An 18,933-nucleotide genomic window follows, 5' to 3' on the forward strand; every position below is an offset into this window, starting at 1 on the left:
TATTTTTCTGAGGGTGCTGACTACTCTTTCACTGCCTCCCCACCTCCCAGAAAAAAAGATCTAATTCCTCTGTGTTGAAAAGCCAAAACGTTAATAAAAATTTAAACAAGAAGTGAGCTGGGCATTCTACTTCTTCACCCTCAGAAGCTAATATATAAGACCGAATTATCACAGGATTTATTTTTGAAAAGTAAGAGTTATTATAAAGCATTTGATCAAAAGGGACAACATAAATTAAAGGGTGTTTCCTACAAAACAAGAAAAAAATCAGTCTTATAGGGGCATGTTCCTTCTATCTAGAGGATCAGAGTTGTCTTAAAGGTTTTTATTTGTCATATACTTACTGTGAATTCAAATGTAGGTGGTGATCCTTAAAGGAAAGTAAATATGCTGAGACTTATAAACCAAATGGGGAAACTACAAGAATTATTAACTTTCAAGTTTTTTACCATTGGGATTTTTGAAAAGCTCTTATCTTGGGTGTTAAAATAAAATAAAAAAGATATCCTACGGATTAGTTAACTCTGCCTTAAAGTCATTAAATGGCATTGTACAGCAGTGCTGATTTTAAAATAAGATATGCCAATTTATGTACTGATAGTAAAATAAATGAAAACTAGAAGTGATGCAGAATAGGCAAGCCTGTCCTGGGCTTTGTCATTCCTTGGTTTATCAGTATTAATAATAAAGTGTTATTCTAAAATAAAATGATTCCCTCAGAGATAGTGCACAATTCCCTAAAGCAGAAGAATAGAAAATAGATTACTTCTATAACAATTATCTTAACTTATCATCACTTCAGCAGGGCCCCTCTACTTGTTTTAAATTTCTGTACTCATACGCATAATCTACTGTGGGGAAGATTCAGGCAAATTCTGTAATTCAACCCTGTGAGGTCTATCCAATAGGCATTCAAGGCAAAATTGTGGCTCACTGCGCTTGCCTCCTGGGAACTCACACTCTAGTGGGGGGCGATGGGACACTTGCTTTCTTTGGAAATCAACTCCTAGACAAAGGAAATGATGAATCCATGAGACCACAGTTCGGAAGATTTTACATTTTGGAATGACGTACATCATAAAATCTGCATATCCTTGCCAGCTGCAGCTGTCACCTGTCCCAGGTTCCCAGTACACTGCTGTAACTGAGAAGTTAGGATTTAAGGGATGATTATGATTATGAATTAATATATAGATATTCCTTTTTACTTTCTGGTGTATTAGAGTAGACAGAGGGAAACACCTGAAATATCTGAACTGTAATTCAGCTGTCTTGATCTCTGAATGATTGTATAGCCTTTATCTTGTGCTCTTGTGATTGTAAAACCTTGTGACTAGCTTCACTCGTACCCATTTATCCAGTTTTTCGACTTTAGAGTCTTATGATAACTAAAGACAGTCCCTAATGTTTATTAATGAAAGGTCTTGGGTCAGCCCAGAACTAACCTACCCAAAGCCCAAAGTTATCTTGATAACTGAAGCTGGATCTAAACAAAATGGGCCCACCTGACATGCACTGTAGCTGAGACTTTAACCTACAAGACACCTATACCTCATTATAATACTAAAAATCAAGTCCATCATCATATGAAGGCGGCTATTTTTTTACATATGTTCAGTGACTAAGCATGTAAGCAATCTGTGCATGCTCAACAATTAGATCACTTCTAATGACATCAGGTGGTACCACTGTGCTCATTTTCCCAAAACCTGCCCATCTTTTGATACTATAAAACTATTAGAATTACTGCAGTGTGGGGAGACAGATTTTGGGGGCGACAGGCCATCTGCTCTCCTGCTTCGCGCCTAGCAATAAACACTCTCTTTGAAACCCTGGTATCTCAGGAATTGGTTATTTGAGCACATCAGGCAAAGAATCCACTGCCTTGGTCAAGAAACACTGCTCTGTGAGAACTTCTTCCTATTCCTCAGTGTTGGGATTGACTCATGATTCCCACTAAAGCCAAGTTCAAGTCTTAATTCACACATCTGTGGGTGTGAATCCACTTGTAAATAGGACCTTTGAAACTGTAACTATTCGTAAAGGCGTGACCACACTGAATCAGGGTGGGCCTTAATCCACACGACCCAAGGCTTATAAGGAGAGGAAATTCTGGCAAAGCCATTAAGAAGAGGTAGAAGCCAGGAGTCAGAAGAATCCAGAGAGGAAAGAGGGAGGTTGCCAACGGGTGGAGGACAAGAATCACCAGGACACTATCCACCCCAGGAGAAAGCAAGCCCTGTCAAGACCTTAAGTTAGCCTCCAAAACTGTGAGACAATAAATTCCTGTTGTTTAAGTCAACCCACTGTGTGGCATTTGTCAGAGCAGCCCTGAAAAACAGACACCCGGAAGGGATTAGCTTATACTTTCCACTGTGAAATTAGCCCTGGTGCCGAGATACACAGTTGGCTGCCAAAACTGAAGTCACCTTGGCCTGAGATCCTGGAGGCTTCTCAAGTCTTTCTCCATCCAGGACAGGACCTCCAATAACTTAGCGTCCTACAGTAGCCTTCTGAATGAATGCCAAGGGAATAGAGAGCATGGACTGCAGGAAATTGCTGTGAGTTGACTTAGATAATGGTAGATCATAGGAGGACTTTGTTATTTGTATATCACCCACACAGATCCTGTTTCATTTGTGATTTTTGGTTCATGTACCCATTCTCCATACTCCTCCTGAGGCAAGATGTAAGTGATGCTTCAAAAGAAAAGCGGGCCCCTTTAGGAGTGGTTGTTTTGGGCGACTGGCTCGGCTAAGAGTAGGTCTGCAGCTTGTTGCAACATGATTTGGTCTCAGCTGTTTATGTGCAGGGAGCAGCTGGCAGCAGGTACCCAAACACCTGCAGAGGGAAGTTAAAAGAGACCACTGCCTGCTGAGAGAGCAGAAGAACTGCTTTAAAGACTCCCTGAAGCACAGCCTCCCTCCAGCAAGGAGCACCAGCAGGAAAGTGAAGCGGCAAAGGCAGATGACAGCGTAACTGAAGACAGGTAGAAAAAACGCAAACGGGCCATTTGGAGCAAAGGCTCGGGGACCAAAGTGAGTCCAGGAGGTAGCACTGCAAATGGTGACAAGCTCTTCGGACAGTCTCAAAGGAGAGGCTTTGTGAGAGGAAGGGACCCAACCTCCATCCCCTTCAGGCAAAGTCAAAGATGGAATGCATCAAAACAGAGGAAACACTTTGGCTACCTGGAACGTGGCCTCCTGGAAGCCAGGGCTTTTGAAATGACTGCAGTCCTTGGTGCAACATTTTCTGCTTCCTCCTACTCCTCACACCTCTACTTTGGCAAGTCGGTAGCAGCTCCAGGGCAGAAATTAATCAAGTCTAGTGCCTAAAACATCAAAAGATTAATATGCAGTGGCTGACTGATTCATTATGTGAAAGAAAGGAAAATTGGACTCAAAAGGCCTCTGTCACACTGAACTTTTGGTGCTCCAACCAAGAAGCAACAAGGATTCAGTGAAATTAGAAAAAAGAAACACGGTGTGAGGAAGAAGGACGTGGGAGGCAGACCCCCACCTTTGTTGCCCCCTGCCCCCCACCCCCACTAGCCCCATGGCCAGAGAAAGCAAAGGGGCTGGTGAACATAAGAAACATGAGCCCAGTGGCAAAGAGAACAGGCCGGAAGTCTGGAAGCGAAGTGTCACTTGAGTCTCAGGGCTCCCAAGCCATCTGTGTGATGCACTAAAAGGATGTCCACTCTTGGACACCACTGCAGCCTGTATGTGTGTGTGCGAGAGTGAGTGAGCGAGAGAGGGAGAAGGAGAGAGAGAGAGAGAGAGGGAGACACGAAGGGAAGGAGAAGGATGAAAGCACTTCTGGGTGAAGGGAGGGAAGGAAGGACAAGGAACTCTTCTAGCTCTTTGAAAATTACTATTTTATTATGTGTGAATGAAGGATAGAAAAATTCCTGTTTTTTTTTAAAACAGAACAAATTTTGTTCTCTTTATTACACACATTTGCTCCTAAAATGCACCTTACTAAAAATATTTTTGAAAAATGCCTCTTTATTGGAATTATGACCTGAGCTAGTCTAAGATCCACATAAAATCAGCAGGTAAGTCTCTCTATATATTTCTCCTCCAAATGTATACCAAATTTGTATCTGACTGACATCGGGAGATTTCAATATTATATCATTATTATATAATTATCAACATATAGTTAATAAATCCATTTCAATAATTAGATAACGAGCATGGTTTAGATGACCCATGATGCTATTTACGTATTTGCAATGAGGCCCTCCTGATCAAGTTTTAGTCACTGAGGATTGGATAAGGCTGTGCAAGGAGTCTGGGCTCAAGAATTTGCATTCATCTCAGGAAATACTCGAGACATCGCTTTTAGGGAGAAACCAAAAACAAAACCTGTTTTCTTATTTGTTTCTCTCTCATACAATTAGAAAGAGGGGAGATTTTTGTTTACTTGGATTTCTGAGAAACCCACTTTATCATATGGACTTGGAAACATCCCCACCCCACAGGCTGTGGCCTGTAGTCGCTACTCATTTTAAGGTGGAATTACCTAAGAGTAACTTCCCCAAAGTGCAACTGGGTGTGTGGGAGGCAGTCTCTTCTAAATGAACTTATGATCATCACAGAATTTTATGCGATTACCCAAACCAATTTGACATTAACCCTAGGCACACAAAACACAATAATGATTTCATGGGAAAAGGTGTTTTTTGTGCTTCTTAAAAAGCCCCTGTGGATGTGTCTACAAAGGAAACCAAAGTGAAGGAAAAGCCTCTGCCTTGAGGAAAAAAGAACTAATTTTTCAATCTGATCATTTTCTTATTCTAATTTTAAAGTATTTCTTCTTCATTTTTTTGTTATGTTGAGATATTATCCTTTCAAAACAAACAAAAACCAGGAATGTATTACAAGCCATATCTTCTTTAAAAGCCTGGTGAACTTGCTTCCAGGCAGAGCCCCTCTGTACTATGTTAGTTGAGTTCTTATAATCATTGAACTATAAAAATACAGGTTGCACAAATCCTGGGTGTCCTGTAACTAATGGATTCCAGTTAGAAAAGCAGGAATGCTACTGGGCATGCAAAAGACATTTACATTTAGGAAGTTTAATTCACAAATAGAAGCAAAGACACATTTTAGACAGTTTTCAAATAGGAGTAATTACCAAAACTAACACTGCCGGGTTTCGTACACTCTTGACAGCTCGTATTTATCGTCTCTCCTCCCACATCCAAATCTTAAAATCCCTGGTCCATTATAATACTTAGATCACACTGCTTTGGTTACAAAGTAAAACTGTGTGTTTCCCACTCCCTAAGTAGGTCCTAAGTAGGGAGGCTCTGGAGTTGGGGCTGATTTGAAAGCTAATGAAATAGATCACTCTCAAAAGCCTGCCATCAGAAATGAGAGGAAGTGGATTTCTTACATTTCATAATTTTAGGGGGACTGTGTTGTCAACTGAGCATGTAAAGGCAATACCTGTGAAATTAGAGCCTTTTTCTGGACCTTATTTCCAAGCCACTTCCCTCCACCCCTCCTGCCCCCAACACTGTGTAACATTTTCTCCTGGCAAACTATGAGAGTTTATAGAATGCGGTAGTTTTCTTTCTAGGACTGCTCATCAATCATACCACTTTTTGAATCCAGCTGGTAATTTCTTTATTCCTGGCACTTAGGTAAGTTACTTGGAAGCCTGACATCTAGGACAACTCGGACACCCACTATACAAAAGGAACCAAGATTTGAGGTTTTGTTTCCAATTATATCCATGACATACTAGACTTAATCATTTTTTGCTGAGAATGGATTAAAATGGCTAATTGGCTGTAACTAAGCAAACTGAGGCCTTCTGATTAATCAAGCTAGCCAGCTTTGAGCTTCTGACACCAAAATTTATACTCTCCATGATAAAAAGAAAAAAAAAAACAAAAAACAAGGCCACATCTACATAAGGTTAAACCAACACACAATTAACAACACTTTGCTCTAATTATCACTGGGTACAATTAATGTTGGCCCTACGGTTCATTTTTCTTCTTTGATAGCTCTTAGAATATTTATGTAGATTAGTCCTTGATGCATTGGCCTTTCCTAAGATCTGGGGTTTTTCTAACAAGCTCCTACACAAATCTGAGTTGGGCAAAGTAACATTTACGCAGATTAATTCTTGACATATTGGCTTTTTCTAACGTCTGGGGTTTTCTAACAAGCTTCCACCTAAATCTGGTCCCGGCAACACGATAAAGTCACAGATCATCTAACACCTTGGCCTACTGCTCCACGCTGAGAAGTTTTTTCTTTTCCCTCAGCAGTTGGTCATAACTGATAAAAAGTGCTATCTTGATTGCATAAGCTTCTGGGAGCTGGAAGGCCAAAAGGGCTGTGTAAAATAGCAACGTAGATGCTATCAAAACCCAGCTGCCTATTATTGGGGAACTTAAACTGCAGACGAGTTCAGTTACCTCACATCAACAGAGAAGTGACAGGCAAAAGAAAACGAGAGCTAAGCAAAGGCTTGGGGTGATTGGTGCAACTCAATTTATGGGATGCACATAGTTTTCTACACTGCAGAGGAGTTTCTTCAGAAGTTGGCAGGGTTCTAAGCTTTAAAGCCACAAATATTCTCTCTGCAGCTCAGTACTGTTTGCTCCATCACTTGGTGTTTTTGCTTGGGCTATTTCATGCTCTAAAGATGGGTGGAAGCACCGTGAGGGTCAGCAGCTTGAGGACATGGTGGCAATTCATGGGGCTGCTACTTAAGAAAATCTTTAAACAGATCAGTCAGTTCATTAGAGAGCCATGAATTTTAAAGAGTCACATTGTTGGCTCTTCTGGATGTGCTGGATGGATGCATGCCTCCACACACTCACACACATAGGACAGGCCAAGCCTCTCAGTCTTGTCTCTGGCTACCCATCTGCATCCTGGGCCTGGGGCCTCCTTGGGGCTGTTTCATGCCTTTCTGCTTTTGCCCAGATGGTCCCCTCTACCCTTCCTCTGACTGTTGGCTCAGGAATCTGGCATGAAGCCTCAGAGACTCAAATGTGAACATGGCCTCCTCTTCTCCTTGCTTTCTCCTAAAAGAATTTGGTTAGGTACTTCTGTCTTGGTGCTCCACTGATCCTTGGTATGTGCCTTTTTAATTTTTAAAATTTTAATATGTATTACTTTTATTTATTTTAATTAGTATAATTTTGTCTTCCTTTCAATGATGTCTCAAGGGCAAAGAATATGCTACATGGATCTTTGTAATTCCAGCATCCAGCAGGAGGGAAGGAGAAGGGAGAGAAGAGAAAGGTAGAGAGGGCAGGGGCAGAGAAAATAAGAGAGTAAGAAAGAGAAGAAGGAGGAAGAGGAGAAGAAGAAAGAGAGGGAGAAGAAAATAACATACAGTATCTAAGTAGCAGCCCATCTTTCTAGGTTGTATGAAAGCAATTCTGACACTGAAATAACAAAGACACAACAGCTCTAACAAATCACAGAATTTAACATGCAATCTATCTAAAATAAACCATGTCAGGCAGTGGAGTAGACATCTGTTATTTTCAGCTCTACAGTGCCCACTGCCCCTTCTGGAAACATCCCCGTAGTTTTCCTTTCCTGTTGCCCCATCTGATGCAGGCTTGATAGGACTGTTGGTTGAGATGTCCCACCCTCTGCTGGCTAAGATGTGGACATATGAACAAAGCAAAGCCAATGAGATTCCCCTCTGGAGTCTAGTGATTTTGCTGAAGCTACCTGGAAAAAGAAAGCTATTCACTTGTGGTGCTGAGTCAATGAGATACAAACCTGGAAGCTTCCGGTGGCCACCATCGCCACCATGTGCAGAAAGCAAACAGCACAGAGAAAAGCAGAGATAAAAGATAGAAAAGGCATTAATCCATGCCTTAATCCAGTGTTAAACCTGAGTTCTCTAGTTACCTAAGTATTGCTTTGCTTATATCAGCTTGAGTAGGGCCTCTATCATTTGCAATTGAAAGAATAATCACAGAGTACCCTGACAGAAATTGAAAACAGGATTGTGTGCTTTATAAAATTTTCCAAAGAATGTAGATCTCTGATATTATTTCAGCAGCCAATGGATCCTCTTATTATTTTACGCCATATTGAACAACAGTGGAGGCTTCTTACTGGGTTGGATGCTTTTTCCCTAACTGTGCTGCCCCATCAGCATCATTTCTGGGATTCTCTGTTTTGGAGAGCAACTGGTTCTTAAATGGATACAGAGAAATCTAACAGCCTACTTACATAATTCTTTGTAAAAGCCTGGTTGAATTTTAAATATTCTATAAAAATATATGCATTTAAACTGGTAAGTCTCCACCCTGATCAAGATGGCTAAGTGAGAAGCTCAGGACTCTGTCCCCCCACAGAAACTTTGAACAGCCAGCAAGAACTGGCAAAAACATCTTTCTCAAAACCTCACAAAAACATTAAAGGAATTCACTAATGGGGCAAGTGCTGAATCAAGAAAAAGGGTACTTAAAAATGGTAGGATCTCAAGTTTCCTTGGGTGGCCCCTCCATCATACCTCACCAGCTCAGCACCGAGCCAGCCCATGCTCCCTGTGCAGATCCCTGGTACTGGCTCCAGAGGGAGCAGGATAACCGTGGTGCATATGCTGAGAGCATGGATGTCTGGCTTAATCTCTCTGGAGGTGGTCTGAAATTGCTCTGGGAAATTGCCCACCAAGCTCTCCTAGAGAACACTATGGGGAATAGTCAAGTGGCTGCCTGGGGCAATGGATGGTTGATTGTAGGAGATACAGTGCAATGCCCAGGACTTTGAGGAAACTGTTTCTTAGGAAAGAGTGGATATTTGTATCATGTAAACAGGAGAATTCCTAGGGTCACACATGCATGCCCAAGACAAGACATGAGCACAGAAAGGACCAGGGAGGTCCCTGTACTTTGGTAGGAGATGTTCTCTAAACTCATTGTACAGCTATAACTTGAAGGAGAACACTCACACAGGCCAATCAGCAAAGACTGGGAAAAATGTTTTCTTTTTATTGTTGTCACTGTTGTTCACTTCTGGCATTCATGGAAAGCCCTGTCATAACCCTAAATGGATATACAAGCTTAAGGAACAGATGCCTCAAAGTCTCAATTCCAGTGATAACACATTAAAATATCAAAATGTCCAGGTTTCAACAAAAGATGACAAAACATACAAAGCAACAGGAAGCAATGACCCAGGGAAAGGCAATTAAAGGATTAGAAACCATCAATGAAGAAGATAGGACCTGAGAAATTCCAGACAATGACTTTTAAAAAAGGTTCCAAGTATGCTCAAATAACTAAAGGAAAACATGGATAAAGAACTAAAGGAAATCAGGAAAATGACAGGTGAACATAAAGAGAATATCAATAGAGAGATAGAAATTAGACAAAGGAACCAAGCAGAACTGAAGATCACAGTAACAGACATTAAAAATTCCATAATTTAGGGGGTTCAACAACAGATTAGAACTGGCAGAAGAATCAGTGAACTTGAAGATAAGGCAATTGAAATCATCCAGTTTGAGAAGCAAAAAGAATGAAGAAAAGTGAACAGAGCCTGAGGAAACTGTGGGACATCAAGCACACTGATACAGGCATCGTGGGAGACCAAAAAGGAGAGGAGACAGAGAAAAGAGCAGACAGATAATTTAAAATAAAGAATGGCAGAAAACTTCCCAAATTTAATGCAAGCCATGAATATACACATAGAAGATGCTCAACAAACTCCAAATAGGATAAATCCAAACAGACGTATACCATACCATGTTACAATCAAACTGATGAATGCCAAAGATAAAGACAGAATTCTGAAAGCTGCAAGACAGAAGCAACCTGTCATATATAAGGGAGCCTCAATAAGATCAAGTACTGATTTCTCTTCAAAAACTATGGATGCTGTAGATAGCATTTTGAGTGAAGTACACCAGAAACCAAGGCAAACACTATAATGCCTCACCAATATGGACTAACTACAATATGTAAACTCAGAATTGAATCTCAGAGCACAGCCTAACAGGGAAATGCTTATAATTGTGCCTAAGAGTCTCCCCCATAGTGCCTCTTTGCTGCTCAGGTGTGGCCTTCTCTCTCTAGCTAAGCCAACTTGGCAGGTAAAATCACTGCCCACTCCCCTACATGGGATCTGACACCCAGGGGTGTAAACCTTCCTGGCAACATGGGATATGACTCCAGGAGAGAATCTGGACCTGGCATCGTGGGATTCAGAACATCTTCTTGACCAAAAGGGAGATGTGAAATGAAACGAAATATAGCTTCAGTGGCTGAGAGATTTCAAATGGAGTTGAGAGATCACTTTGGTGGACATTTTTATGTACATTTAGGTTTTAATGCATTGGAATAGCTAGAAGTAAACACCTGAAATTATCAAACTCCAACCCAGTAGCCTTGATTCTTGAAGACAGTTGCATCACAGTGTAGCTTACAAGGGGTGACAGTGTGATTGTGAAAACCTTGTGGCTTGCACTCCCTTTATCCAGTGACTGGATGGATGAGTAGAAGAATGGGGACAAAGACTGAATGAAAAAAAGGGTGGGATGGGCGGATGATTTGGGTGTTCTTTTTTACTTTTATTTCTTATTCTTATTCTGATTCTTTCTGGTGTAAGGAAAATGGTCAAAAATATATTGGGGTGATGAAGGCATAACAATATGATGGCACTGTGAACAGTTGATTGTACATCATAGATGACTATATGGTATGTGAATATATCTCAATAAAACTGAATTAAAAAAAATGTGGATGCAAGAAGGAAGTGAGAATACATATTTAAAGTACTAAAACCAAAAATTACCAACCAAGAATTCTATAAATGGCAAAGCTGTCTTTCAAAAATGTTGGAGAGAATAAGACATTCCCAGATTAACAAAAGCTGAGGGTTTCATCACCACTAGACCAGCCCTTCAAGAAATTTTAAAGGGAATTCTGCAAGTTGAAAGGAAAGGACACTAGACAATTGATTGAAACCAAATGAAGAAATAAAGATCTCTGGTAAAAATGATGACATGGGTAAATATAAATACAAGTACTATTGTATTTTTTTTTTGTTTATAATTCAATTTCTTACTTCCTACAGGATCTAAAAGGCAAATGCAGAACATGTAATGATAAATCAATGGTTTGTGACTCTCAGGGTATAGCATGTAATTAAGACAAGAACCACATGAAGGTGGAGGGGGCTAGAGGGTCATAAAAACATATTGGGTATATACTACTGAAGTTAAGTTGGTATCAAAGCAAACGAGATTGTTACAGATTTTTAAGCCCCATGGTAAACGCAAAGAAAATATCAGAGAATATGCAAATTCACAGAGACAGAATGTAGAGTACAGGTTACCAGGGGGCAGTGGCAATGGGGAGTTAATGTAAAATGGGTGTAGGTTTCTGTTTAGGGTGGAGGGGAAATTCTAGTAATAGATGGTGGTGAAGATATTGCAACATTGTGAATGTGATTAATCCATAGAATGGTACGCTTGGGAAGGGGTGGGATGGGAGAATTTAGGTTGTATATATGTTTCCACAATTAGAAAAAAAAAAAGAAAGAGAAACTAAAGAGAAAATGACAATTAAATGCAACACATGATACTGGGTGGGATCTAAGAACGGAGGAGAAAAGGCTCACAAAAGACATATTGGGACATTACAAAAACTGGAAGATAGACTGTTAGCTTTATATTTCCTGACCTTGATAACTGCACTTAAGGTGTTACATAAGTGAATATCCTTGTTCATAGGAAATGTACATGGAAGTATTATGTGTTCAAGGACTACGATGTGTACAACCTTCTCTGAAATGTTCAGCAAAATGAGTGATAGATAGCGGATGGATGAAAGGAAGGAAGGAAGAAAGGGAGGGTGGGAGGGAGGGAATGAATGTACGAGAGGGCAAAGATGGCAAAATGTTAAAATTTGTGGAACTAGGAATCTGTGGGAGTGGGGGTATGTTGGAGTTCTCTGTATAGATTTTTGTATTATTTTTATTGTCCTGCTTGAAATTATCTCAAAACAAAAAGTTAAAGCACACATTACATTTTTTAAAAAACTACATATTTTACAAGCAGCTTAAATAACCTAAAAGGGATTAAATAAATGGTACTCAGTACCTATTTGGTAAACTTCTCTATAGCTATTAAAATCATATTTTTGAGGAATATATAATGGTATGGGGAAAGAGTCTTGCTATGACATGAAATCCAATTATTAAACTGTATAGAATGTTATTTTGTGATTACCTAAATTGACTATAAAGAGAAAAATAAAAAGACTGGAAATATATGTGCCAAAATGTCAATAGCAGCTATTTCTAATTGGTATAATTATCAAATAATAAATTACTTTATTTCCTTATACTTCCTTTATCTTCCCAATTTGATTATTTACTATTTTATAATTAGAAAGCTGCTAGTACAAAGATATGTACTTACATAGGGTGGGGGAAATTTTTTTAACTTCAAGCCCCTTTACCAAGGAGTAGATTTTTTTTGTCTCTAATCCTAGCTTAGTGATTGTTGCTAGGTGACCCACAGAGGATGCAAATTAATCAGGAAAAAGACATATGTCATCCGTTAAGATAGGGATGTTTGGAGTTACCTGTCAGCAAACTGTCACAGAGCCTAAAGATTAAAAAGAAACAATTACTACCAGCATGCTGCTTTATAATTTTTGAATTTTTTTTTTTTTTTTAATATTGTCTTAGGGTAGGAGAGGATGAGTGAGAGGAAGAACAAGGTTAAGAACTTAAAGCCAATCAGCACTGCTAGGAAATTAGACTGTCCCTCTGATTAGCAAGGAGCCAAAGCTGAAACTGGGGCTCATCCAGGGCCGTTTCTGGGGAGCCATCAAAGGCTACCAAAAGAACTTTTGATTACCAGCTCTCCTCAGGCTCAAAGCACCCTGGCTTTGGAAACATGAGAGAAGGACTTCTGAACTGAAGTTTGAAGATTAAGAGAAAGTTCTACTCAAGCCTGGGGGAAAGGAAAGGTTAGATTAAAAAACGGCTGAGACCAATGAAACCTACTAGGTGGGGATTGAACTGGATCTCAGTTGTTTGAATACCTTTAAATATCATTCTAAAAACTGTCTCCGAGGTTCTCCATCCCGGCTGGGCATCTGGATCACTGCTGTGTTTTATAAAAAACACAGATGTTTAGTATCCATCTTAGACTTAACGAGTTGGAATTTCCCAGGGTTGTGTTCTAAAAATTTGTAGTTTTTAAAGCTCGGTTTCTCCGTGGTGTTATCCCTCTCGCCTTCTCACTGATTTCACTCCTACATTTATCTGACTCTGCTGCATCATCAATTTTGCTCATTCCACTGGATCGTTCCCATCAGCTCACCAACATGCCTTATTTCACTTGACTTTTTAAAAGAGCTTCTCTTGCACCATGGCTCTCTTCAGGTATTACTCTTTCCACTGTCTGCTCCACTTCACAGGAAAACTTCTCAGAAGAGCTGTCTACACTTGTTGTCCCCATGTCTTTACCTCCTGACCCACTCTGATCAGAAACTGATGGATGACCCATTGCTTGATGGAGCCAGTTTTAAATTCAGAGTCATCTTTTTCTCTTAGAGGCATTCAACAAGGTTGCCCTTGAAACTTTTTCTTCTTTAGTCTTCTCTGGTACCTCACTTTCCTGATTTTCCTCCCACCTCAATAGCTACTCTTTCCCAGTCTCATTTGTTGGGTCTTCTTCCTTTGCCACACTTCTGATGGAGGGGTCCCCCAGGGCTCTGTCCTCTACCCTCCACTCGTCCATATTTACACTTACTTCTGAGGTGACCTTATTAAGTCCCCACAACATCAAATGCCAGCTATATGCTGATGAATCTCAAATCCATATCTCTAGCCCCAACCTCTGCCATGTATATACAACCCACCAGGCATCAGCCTTTGAATGTTTGATAGGCATCTAAACTAACAAAGACATAACAAACTAATGTTGGTGCCTTCCTTTCTAACAGTCATCTCTCCTCCAAGTCTTGCCTCTCTCAGAATTTAATACAACTGTATACTCAGTTGCTAAGACCAAAAAACAAAAAGTCACCTTTGGCTTCTCATTTTACCTTTCATTCCATATCCAATCCATTGGTAAGCCCTGTGGGTTTTACTTCTAAATTCTTACTTGACCATCTCTTGCTAACATAGCACAGTGAAGTCATACAAGTGGATTTCAAATTTTTACTCTTGCATTTACTGATGGCGAGACCTTGGGCAAGTTACCCAAGCTCTCTGGGACTCAGTTTCCTCATCTGTAAAATGGGGTTGATAATAATCAAACCTACCCCAAGGGTTATTATGAAGATTAAAATAGTTAATATACATAAAAAGTACTTGGAACAGTGTTTGGCCTATTGGAAACCCTCAATAAAGGCCTGTTAAAATCACAATCGTTATTATTCCCCACTGGTTCCAATAGTCCAATAACATAATTATTATTATACCACCCTAGACCAGTCCACTAACACCCTGTGTCTGGACTCTGTGTCTCTACCTTTATCCTACTTTTAGCCCACTAAATAGCAAGGATTGTCTTTCTAAAGTACAAGTCAGATCATGTTACTTTCCTCGTTAAAAATCTTTAGTGGCTTCCTTTTAATTGTATAATAATAATAACATTCAAAGTCTTTACCGTGGCCTATAAGGCTTTTACAGATCTGGTGCTTGCCTACCTCTTGGAATACATCTCCCAATTTTATTTTATAACTTATGTCCCATGACACAGTTCTTATTTCCACTCCTCCAAATTGCTTTGCTTCCTACCATCTCCAGGCTTTTACATGTGCTGTTTCTTTTTCCTGGAATGCACCTCACCTAGATGTTTCAACAGCTGTCCCCTTTTTATTATTTATATTGTACTCAAATGGTCCCTTATCAGAAGACTTCATAGGTAAATACCTCTGCCACCCCATCCCCACACTCTCTCTACTACTGTATCATCCATTGTTCCTCCTTAAAGCACTTGTTTGTCTACTTATTATTTTTTTTAGTTATGTGCTTTCTTTCTCTCTCCACAGGAATATAGATCCATGGGGGTGGAGACCATGAAAATTGATCCCATCCCATTGACTTGAACAGCATTTGGCCATGGGAGATACTCAAAAAATATCTATTAAATAGACTACAAGCTCTACATATAATTCTGCTGTGCAGTCAGGATTGAATACTACTATTTTAAACTACCTCATTCCAAACAGGAATTACTGATGAACAAAATGCTCATGCTTAGCACTTTAATTGTCATACTTCTCTGGAAAGGTATAATTGGGTAGAAAAAAGCTGTTATTCACCTCAACACATTTAACTGCCATATTTTTCAGGACAAAATAAATCATTCCTGTAAGAAGCCAAGTTCTTGCAACTTGAGGCATCAGCATTTGCCTGGAGGCTCAGAAATCTAGGTGATCTCAGGTCTCTTCTCCCCTAGCTAGAGTCTGTGATTCAGAGATGCTGGCGTGAAAAGCGGAGGAACGGCCAGCTTAATTTTTAGTCAGGAGTGAGGCTATCCGATGAATGAGGAGAAATGGCTGGTGGGTGCAGGGAAGTGGGCCTGGAGAATGCCAGGAGCAAATCCAGGGCCTAGACAAAAGCCCAGGAGTACACAACAAGCAAGAGGCAAGATGACACCAGTGGATTCTGGAGGCCACGTCTTGAAATGGTCAGCAGGAGCTGGGGGTGGGAGGCAGGAGTGATCCTACTAACGAAGCGGCCTGTGTCAGACACTGCTGTAAGGATGGTAAGCTCTTTTCCAAGTCAAGCAGTCTCTGAAACAGCAACCTTGAACATTCAAACTTTTAAAAACCATGGGAAACCCACACCTGGGGTGGTAGATTGGATCATGTACCCCAACAAAGGCTAATTCTTAAATCTGCATTCTTGTGGGTGTGAACCCATTTATAAATAGGACCTTTTGGAGATGTTATTTTCAGGTACAGTGCGGCCCAAGTGAATCAGAGTGGGCCTTAACCCGTTTTACTGGAATCCTTTACAAGCAGAAGAAATTCTGACACAGTCAGTCAGAGAAAGCTATAGGGAGGGGCCAGGAGCCAAAAGTGAGCAGAAACTGGAAGAGCCGAATAGAGAGATTTTCACGTGAAGGGAGGCAGAAGCGTGAGCCAAGGAACCCCAAGGACTGCGGCAAGCCAGCAGCAGAAGGCTAAAAAATTTGGAGAGAAAGCATGGTCTTGACAATGCCTTGATTTGAAACTCCTAGCCTTCCAAACCATGAGCCAAGAAATTGTTGTGGATAAGCCAACCCACTGTGTGGTATCTGTCACAACAGCCTGGCAAACTGAGATGCTGGCACCAAAAAGTTACCAGCTGGTTTCTCTACCAGATGTCAAGACCCTTAAGAAATAATAATAATAATAATAATACTAAAAACTTTAAAAAATTGAAATTTAGGCCCAGGGATAGTTGTTGCTGGGTAGTAAGGGTAACTGTCTTACTTTTCTTCTCCAAGATAAACGATAAACTGAAAATGGCTGAAACCAAGGCACTGAGTAGGGAAAACAACCGCAAGAGGAGAAAGAAAATGTGGGTGTACATGTGTATGCATCTGTGCATGAGTAATTATTACTTTAACTGCTAACCCTGGGGTTCTTTTAGGAAGGTAAATGTCTTTTTTTCATATTTTTTATTGTAGAATATAACATATGTACAGAGAAGGGATAACTCTCCAAACGCAATTTAACAAACAGAGAGCAAATTTCAGAGTATCATAGGTCACACTTCGACAGTTTCAGTCACTTCCCCATTGTGAAATATAACATATACCCAAAAAGATAATATCTTTCAAAGTATAACTTAAGAAGTAATTATATAGGAAATTTCCAAAGTTGTTATAAGTTACAGTACCACAGCTTCAGCCATTTCCCCATTGTGAAACACAACTTACATACCAAAAGGTGACGGCCCTCAAATCACAACTTAATAAATAGCCACAGAACAAATTCCAAAGGATGCCATGGGCTACAGTTCCACCACTTCAATCCTTTCTTTCCAGCTATTCCAATATCCCAGCAACCAAGAAAAAGAAAATTATATGAAGATTCATTATTCATAATCCTTTGATAAATTCCACCTTGTCTGTTTCTACCCCTTCCTCTACTTGAACCACTTTCCCGATCTTCAGGAATGTCTAGGCAGTTATCACCCTAACTTGTTCATGTTGAAAAGGGGTGTCAAGTTTATGAGCAAAGGGGACACATCTGGTTGATGTTCTTGAAGAGGCTATTGCCTCTGGATTTTGGGACTTAGCTGGCACAGGAGTTCTCTGAAGGATTTAAGATTCTTAAGAATAAACTAAGTGAGTGAAACTTTCATAGAGTGTCAGATAGGGATCTGGGTATTCTTTAGGGTTTTCAGGACTACTGTTGACATGAGCTTATCATATTGTGGTCATCTGGCGTATGTAGCTGAAGCTTGCATAGGAGTAACCTCCAGGACAGCCTCTTGACTTTATTTGAAATCTCTTAGTCACTGAAACCTTATCTTGTTGCCTTTCTTTTCCCCCTTTTGGTCAAAAAGGCATTCTTAATCCCTCAATGCCAGGGTCAGGCTCATTCCTGGAATTCGCGCCCCCATGGCCAGGAAGGCTCATTCATCTTGGGGGTCCTGTCCCACATTGGAGGGAGGGTGATAAATTTATTTGCAGAGTTAGGCATAGAGAGAGAAAGTCCACATTTGAGCAACAAAAGAAGTTCTCTGGAGGTGACTCCTAGGCATAATTATAGGTGTGCTTAGCCTCCCCTTAAACAACCATAAGTTTCACCCAAGCAAGCCTCAAGATTGAGGGCTTGACTTATAAAGTATGGGGTTCCTAAGTTTCATATAGCATATGGAATGTATATGTTTTATTTAGCAAAATGCCTTGATGAGCTTTGGGAATGGTGTGGAATGAGACCAGTGAAGTAGAGTGCAGAGACTTAAAGTGATCTACATAATAAATGAAGAAGACTTGGCAGTGGGAGAGGGTATAGTAAGTGGGAAGAAGCTAGCAAGCTCCAAGATGGGAGGCTGGGAATTGAGGTCAAAGGGGCTAGTGAGAAATGCTATGTGGCTGAAGGACTGAAAGGAAAAAGAGCTATCTAAGCAGCAAGTGGCAGGTCCTTAGCCTTCGGAATATTCTACCATGACCACCTATCCTTGGCAGGGTTGGACTTTCGAAATATCAAGGAAAGGGGGCTCTGTTCCACATACAGTTGATGCAGAGAAGAGAAGAAAGAGGGATTGGATTAGAGGCAAGATTGACTGTGAGCAGGATCCCAGCCTTAGAAATGCCTGCACGAGGGATCACCCCTATGGAAGGCACTACAGTTTCATCAGACTAGGACACAAGGTACTTGTGCAACATTTGCTTAATTCTCAAAGTCAGGGACACCTCATCTTCAATCTGGATTGCTTTTAAAAATAATTTTCACATTAGTCAAGACCATAAAATTAGAAATCAAAACTATGTCTCCTTTTCCTCACCTTTTAGGGACCTCTTTGGGGAGCAGGAACTAGGGAAGGCTGCTTTCCATCACCCTGAAAATCTTTCCCCAATGCTCCTGCAACACCAGCGACCAAGAGGTTTGGGTACACAAATATGGTTGTTTCAAAAATACATCCCTGTAAGGTAAGTTACCAGTATTATCCCCATGTTGACACTTGAGGAAACAGAAGCACAGAAAACCTAAGTTTTCCCAAGGTTTTGAAGCCATAAAGTAACCAAACTGGGATTTGAAATGAACCCAGACAGCCTGGCTCCAAAGTCCACGATTTTGTTGCAATAACTATTGCTGATGAAATCAGAGTAAGAACGACACACTCACTATAAAAAATATGGTGGATTAGAGGCAAGATTGTAAAAACTAGGCAGAAACCAAGCATAGAAAAAAGAGAGGTCTTGTTTCTTCTGAGGTTTTCAGAATTCTGTAGACCCTATGGCAGACCTACA

At 40.4% G+C, this 18,933-nt stretch overlaps 1 protein-coding gene across 10 annotated transcripts in view; it reads right to left on the reverse strand.

Moving 5' to 3' along the window:
- NCKAP5 (NCK associated protein 5) overlaps window positions 1-18,933 on the reverse strand; it is a 1,340,286-nt gene that overhangs the window by 283,713 nt on the left and 1,037,640 nt on the right. The gene's annotated exons all lie outside the window — the stretch shown is intronic.

The sequence above is a fragment of the Choloepus didactylus genome, chromosome 9 (genome assembly GCF_015220235.1).
Source record: "Choloepus didactylus isolate mChoDid1 chromosome 9, mChoDid1.pri, whole genome shotgun sequence".
Lineage (NCBI taxonomy): Eukaryota > Metazoa > Chordata > Mammalia > Pilosa > Megalonychidae > Choloepus > Choloepus didactylus.